We start from the raw sequence: 6,765 nt of genomic DNA on the forward strand, positions 1-6,765 counted from the left end.
TCCTGCCAAGAATTTATGAATTTTATATAGGAGCTTGGTTCTGTTTGGGGAAGGGAGAGGGAAGCTGGCCAAAGCAGCCCCCTCCTCAGCATGGAATGCAAGGATATTTTTCTCCTGACTTCTAGATGGTTTGAGGGGCTGCTGATGGGGCAAGAGTTGCCTTTCTGAAGGACGTGGCTGAGAGTGCAAAACCTCAAACAACTGCCACGCTCGGTTTCAAGTGAGTAGGACAGTACAAAGGAAGGTCAAAGCCATGGGACTTAAAGACAAGATTCCTATTCACAGGGGGCCTAATCTTTTTTAGAGGAGAAAGGAGAGCTTCTAATTGGGATAACACATAACCAACTGCTATCTGTTCATTCCAAGTGTTCTTTCATTTTCACATTGGCCAGATAGGCAGCTATCCATTCATCTCAAAAACCGAGTCAATCCCTTCATCTGCAGTCAATTGTCCTTTGCTTTTGCCCAATTGAGCCCGGTGACTGGAAGGTTTATCTTTCTAAAACCACCAGGGGGGTGCTCAGAAAAGCCATCTAAATGAATAGGACACTAAATGGATTAGCAGTTGAAACATTAATGAGTCTCTTTTGACTCAAAGCAGGTTTATCTAAGGAGATTTCCAATGGCCTCCTCTTCTGCAATTTAAAGAACCTTCCCCTATGGGGGAGATCAACTTTTTACATTTTGAAGACCGATTTATCTTTTTGATCACTAAGTGGAATGAATTTTTTTTCTTTTTTGCCTCAGAAGATTTAAAGGAAACGGAACAAAACAAAACAAACCCTCTAATTAATCCATCTAAGTATCAAGAACCAAAGTGGTTCTGGGGCGCCAGGCTAGCTCAGTTGGTAGAGCATGGAACTCCTGATCTCGGGGTCATGAGTTCAAGCCCCACATTGGGTGTGGAGCCTACTTAAAGAAAAAAAAATCTAAAGTGTTCCTCTTTGACAGTGAGAGGAAGAAACCACCAACATTAAGGGTTTGGTGCATTTATGCAAGTCAACAAATATTTATTGAGTACCTGCAACATTGCCAGGCATTTTACCAAAAGTTGTCCTACCCCTCATTCTAGCAGGGAGCTAAACAATAAATGGATGCAGCATATGTGTACATCTCAAGTAATGATAAGTCCCATGAGGAGTAAATCAAGCATGTGAATGAGATAGAGAGCAGCAGAGGCAGGGTGGGATGGCTTTCAGTATGGTCAGGGAAGGCTGCTCCAAGCAATTGATGTTTGAATGGTCCTTCTAAAGTTTTCTCAATGGAAATATACCCCCCCCACACACACACACACACACACACGAATGCTTTACCAAGTTGGGCCTGACTATATATACATGGTGTTTCCATGTCTCTTTAATTTCAGAACAGTCTTTTTGTGTGTAGAATAATAATCCATGACTCAAGAACATGGGGCTCTGTAGAATTGGGTGTAATTCCAAGCCTCGCTGCTCAGTGGTTATGTGATTCTAAGTTCTCTTTGCCTTAGTTTCCTCCGCCTTAAAGTGAGGGGAATACTATCGCCTACTTCACAGGGCTATTGTGGGAACTAAATGAGAAAAGTGTATGTCAAATGCTGAGTATAGGAACAGCATGTAGCAAACCTCAATAAATGTTAGCTCTTATTATTTACCAGATAGTTTTAATGGAGCATGGTAGTCCATTCTAAGGATGTACTAGGACTCACTTAACCATTGCCCTACTGTTGGACACAAAGAATTGAATACAAACCAAAGTCAGATGATATGAATGAACAACAGGGGAAACAACCAGCGACAAAACAAAACCCCTGAATGTAGAAAATGTGCCAGCTCAACACATTTTCTAGGAGAGACTCATTTCCCTTCTGACATCCCCGTTGCTGAATCACATCCACACATTAAAAATCTGTCCATTTGCCAGGTTAGGGGATCCCTAGATCTTGTCTATGAATTTATGGCCACTTTACGGTTTCATGTGCAGGCTGGGGATGAGGACCTGGAGAAGTCGGGCTAGAATGAGTTCCTGCAGTGACATAAGTATGGGGTGCTTAGGCCTCAGCCGCCTCCCTTGTGCAGAGGATCCTTCAGGTGACACATTCTGGAACTTCTTTCCAGCTGTCATTCGCTTGTTCCTTGAGTACTAGCTAGCTTCCAGACTGGGCTCCTGTGTTCTAAAGAGTCTTCCCTGCTTCTGAAATGGCTCTCTGAGTCATTTGTTCATACCCTGTGGCATACACTCAGATCTATTTTAGGTTGAGATCCCGTTTAGGGGAAAAGGGATTATCTTCAGATATTGGGAGCATCAGGAGAATGTTGGCAGAGCACTTTGGAAGATGGCAAAGAGGGAGTGTCTCCCATGGGACAGAACTGAGGACGTGGGCTCAAAGCACAGCATGCCAACGGGCCACTCCTTTCAGCTAACTTCTCCAATGAAGGGGGCTTCAGAACGTGTGATCTTCGGCAACAGACACTTTCTTAGGCTCACCTCCACTAGGCTGGGCTATCAAGAGGGCTGCTAGTCTCTGTTCTAACTGATTACATGTATAAAGGGCTTTGGAATCAGTGAATGAAATATTTGAGAAGAAAAGCAATGGCTTATTTACTCTTGATGATTTTATAGAGGCAGTGGGGATGCTGTGATGCAGAAGCAGATTGTCCTTTCTTGAGTCATTTCCCAAACTGGAGCATAGAAGAATGTGGTGTATTTTTAATAGAATGACAGATAAGATTACTTGCTTCTATTAGCAAGAGCAATGGGTAAGGTCAGTCTTGTCCATGGAGCTTCCAGTGCACCAAACATATCCCCTGTTTAGATTAAAAAATAAGCACATCCCAAGGAGGTGAGGAGCAGATAATCCTCCAAATGAAATTAGCTTTACTTTATCTGGGAGGCAATTTTGATGTGGCCGAGAGAGCCTGGGGATAGGAGCCAGGTAGACCAGAGTTCTGATCACAGGAGAGGGTGTGTGATGTTGGACAAGTCACTTGACTCCTCTGGGTTTCAATCTTCTCCGCTACAAAATGGGTATGATAATAAATTCTTAAACACCTAGCAAAATTCTGGACATGTCATAGGTGTTCGATGAATGCGCATACTTTCCATCAACCTCCAGCTCATTCAACCAGCAACTCCAAATGCCAAGCACATTCATCCTGACGCACAAGAAATGCTTTCCTGTGGTCAATGATGATAAAGGAGCAAGAAACTGAAGAGTTGAAAAGAAAACAAACAAACAAATAAACCACACGTCCTAAGCCCACAACCTAAGAAATCGTCCCTCCTCACGCAGTTTCTATTCTAGGTTTTAGGTTGCCAATCTGGGAATACTGTCAAAGCAAATATTAGTTAAAAGTTGTTTACCAAGGGACAGGTAGTTAAATATTGTGTACAGCTGAGAGTATTGTTATCGCAATCCTAAAATAATTTTTCTCAAACCTTTATTTATAAAGGAAGACGTTGGACAGAAGTGTTCAAATGTGTCCTGAGGCGGTCGGAGGATTTTTTTTCTTGTCATTTCCTTTTGTAGACCGAGTGTCTGATTGGACCACTGTAATGCTTTCTTTTTTGGTTGTTTTTAAACAAAGTGCCCGTGTATTCTGATTAAGGAAATAAATGAAATGTGTGCGTACCTATACCTGTGAATTATTTCTCAGTTCCTAAAGAGATTACTCAATCAGTATTGTCAGGGCCCGAGAAGACTCCACGGTTCATACAGAAAATCAATCTATCACACTCCCTTTAATCAGTGCAAACATTCGGCCAACCCATTCTATCACTTTTGTTTTTTTTTTTTTAACGTACAGTATCGATTGTGTATCAGCAGGAGAAAATGAAAATAAAGAACTCTAAACCTGGAAGAGGTCGTCCATTTCCAAATGCAAATTGAGATCCAAACATTAAACAATAGGGATCGTCTAATCCTTTTACAAAGGCACAAATTGCAAATCAGACTCCCAAGCCAGAGTGACTTTTGCCTAACAAAGTCTTTAATGCAAAGAATCCCTTAGGCAAAGCCTCCTCTGTGTCTACAATCTTTGGCACCAAAAGAGCCTTAGATGTCAGTTATGCTCCCTAGCTATAAAGTTAATTGTCCTTGAAACAAAATCAGGTTGTCCCCCTGGTCCAGATATACAATCTCTAAACCATATGAAGGTGTCTTGGTTTGCAGATTAAGCTTCATTTTGCCTGAATCATTAATTCCAACACAACTTTGAAATATTCTGTTGAATAAGGCTGAAACCTCCACGCTGAACCTGAATAACACGTTTTAACATGCTTTAACATGCACCTGATAAACAAGTTGGATGTATCTAAAATAATAAGCAATCAAGAAAATTGTAGGGGAAAAAAATGGTATATGTCGTTGTAGTTAATGTGGTTGAGTCTGTCAGAGAACTATCCAATCACTTTCTAAGAGAGGTAAATAATTTTTACTGGCTAGGATGCTGCTTTTCACTTAAGCTACACTTTCTACCCCCCTATGGAGCCATTGTACCAGGAAAAAAATATCCGCAGACTTGTATATTTATATATGCTTGTTCATTTTTGGTTCCCTTGCCCTTTGCACCAGTGGCTGGTCAAGTAGGTCTTTGAGCAGATTGCATGTGTTTGAATGGAATTGCATGGGAAGAGAAAAAAGCAGAACAAAGCCAGAATTATATAGTAACACTTTTATGGAATGGCTCCTGTGTTCTCCATAGAAGGGTACAGTGCTAAGTATCATAGTACCTGTCTTAGCTGGCTGGTCAGCACAACACTAACAGAAGAACTATAGAGAACAATGGAATACTTTTTTGGACATCAGCTCACAGTGTTACACTGAATTTAGAATGTTTTTTATTCCCTCTCTTTTTTTTTTCTTTTTTTTTTTTTTAGTTATATGGGACACTTCATGAATTTGCATGCCATCCGTAGGGGGCAATGCTAATCTTCCCTGTGTTGTTCCAATTTTAGTCTCTGGGCTGCTGAAGTGAGCACCAGAACTTTCCTTTTAAAACCATCCTTTTTGCGTGGTGTGTTTTAAATTCTTTATTTCCCACCTAAGCTTCCCTTGGGTTCTCAGGATACAGACGTCTGCCGCTGGGCTATTAACTGAGACTGAGGTACTCAGTGGTTGGTGTTCTGATCTGGACTTGATGTGACCTTGGGCAAGCCTAGTTTTTTAGGTGGGCCTCCATTTTCTCCTGGAGTCGAATGGTCTTGAAGACACTTTTCTGCTCAGAAAGTCTGTAATTTTATTTATGCCTTTATTTGTTACAAAGTCTATGTAATTTTATAGTTCTACAGTTTGCAATCTGTTCCCCATTCCTCTGTGAGCCAGCGAGGAGGCATTTGTCAACTTCATGCACTGTGTCCTCGACTCAGTTTATGTAGATATGTTCAGAAGTCAGAAAACTACTGTCATGCAAGCAGCAAGGAGAGTTTCAAGCTTGAAAAGCCTCAGACCAGGTGGGTGGTGGTTGCACAGCCATTGATGGATGACCCTTCCTTATTGGGGTAGACTGGGCCACCCAAGATCCTACAGCCTAAAGCGCCTTGGTTAAGCTTTTAAAGTGTGATTTAATCAAACAAAACTTCATTGACATAGGCATACAAGACACTTATAATTTTGCCCTAGAAAGGAGGCACAGTGGGGGCGCCTGGGTGGCTCAGTCATTAAATGTCTGCCTCAGCTCAGGTCTTGATCCTGGGGTCCTGGGATCAAGTTCTGAATCAGGCTCGCTGATCAGCAGGGAATCTGCTTCTCCCTCTGCCTCTGCCACTCCTCTTGCTCCTTCTCTCTCTGTCAAATAAATGAATAAAATATTAAAAAAGAAAGAAAGAAAGAAAGAAAGAAAGAAAGAAAGAAAGAAAGAAGGAAGGAAGGAAGGAAGGAAGGAAGGAAGGAAGGAAGGAAGGAAGGAAGGAAGGAAGAAAGAAAGAAAGAAAGAAAGAAAGAAAGAAAGAAAGAAAGAAGAAAGAAAGAAAGACACAATGGACCTCCTAGGATGAGGATAAAATCTTGCCTTTTTCCAAATTTTGGCTTCCTGAAGCCCATGCTTAGTGGTCCCGCTTCCTATGGATCACCTGACACCCATCTGCCTCCCCTAAACCACAACGAACCTCCCCAAATGAGCAAAATTATTTCCAGAATCAATGCAGAAAATCACCTGGCAAGGGGCACCTGGATGGTTCAGTGGTTGAGCATCTGCCTTCGGCTCAGATAGTGATCCCGGGGTCCTGGGATCAAGTTCCACATCGGACTCCCCACAGGAACCTCTCTTTCTCTGTGTCTCTCATGAATAAATAAAATCTCAGGAAAGAAAGAAAGAGGAAAAGAAAGAAAATAAGAAAGAAAGTCACCTGGCAAGAAAGAGTCCTCTAAAAAGAGATGCCAGGACTTGGGGCTAAGTGTCCAATAACTGATTGTTTTCAATTAAATCCAGTAACTTTGGGTTTTCAAGGACAAATAAGGAAAACTTCCAGTGCCCTTCAGGAACTCATTGTCTGTTGGAGGAGCCAGACCCATAAAACCTTGTAGTATATGAGGACAAGAATTTAATGACAGATCTACATCAAGTCAAATGAAAGAGACTTTAAATAAAAGCTGGGCTTTGAAGGATATATAGGAGCTTGTCAGGAGACTATGGATTTTTCCAGAAGCAGCAGAGACCGGTATCTGTAAGCAAAGTCTCAGACGCTGAAACAGGCATGGTGCATTGGGGGTCAAGGGTAGTTTAGCATGGCTGGCACAATTAAGAAGTAATTGGATATTTAAGGAGAGGATACTGGAGACGAGGTAGG

The 6,765-nt window shown here is 41.8% G+C and overlaps 1 non-coding gene across 1 annotated transcript; it reads right to left on the bottom strand.

Annotated features, from left to right (window-relative positions):
* Positions 1–4,855: 4,855 nt before the first annotated feature.
* Positions 4,856–4,959, bottom strand: LOC144322833 (U6 spliceosomal RNA). Its single transcript, XR_013388450.1, has one exon. It is a non-coding gene; the product is annotated as a U6 spliceosomal RNA (small nuclear RNA).
* Positions 4,960–6,765: the final 1,806 nt, after the last annotated feature.

The sequence above is a fragment of the Canis aureus genome, chromosome 10, assembly GCF_053574225.1.
Source record: "Canis aureus isolate CA01 chromosome 10, VMU_Caureus_v.1.0, whole genome shotgun sequence".
Classification (NCBI taxonomy): Eukaryota; Metazoa; Chordata; class Mammalia; order Carnivora; family Canidae; genus Canis; species Canis aureus.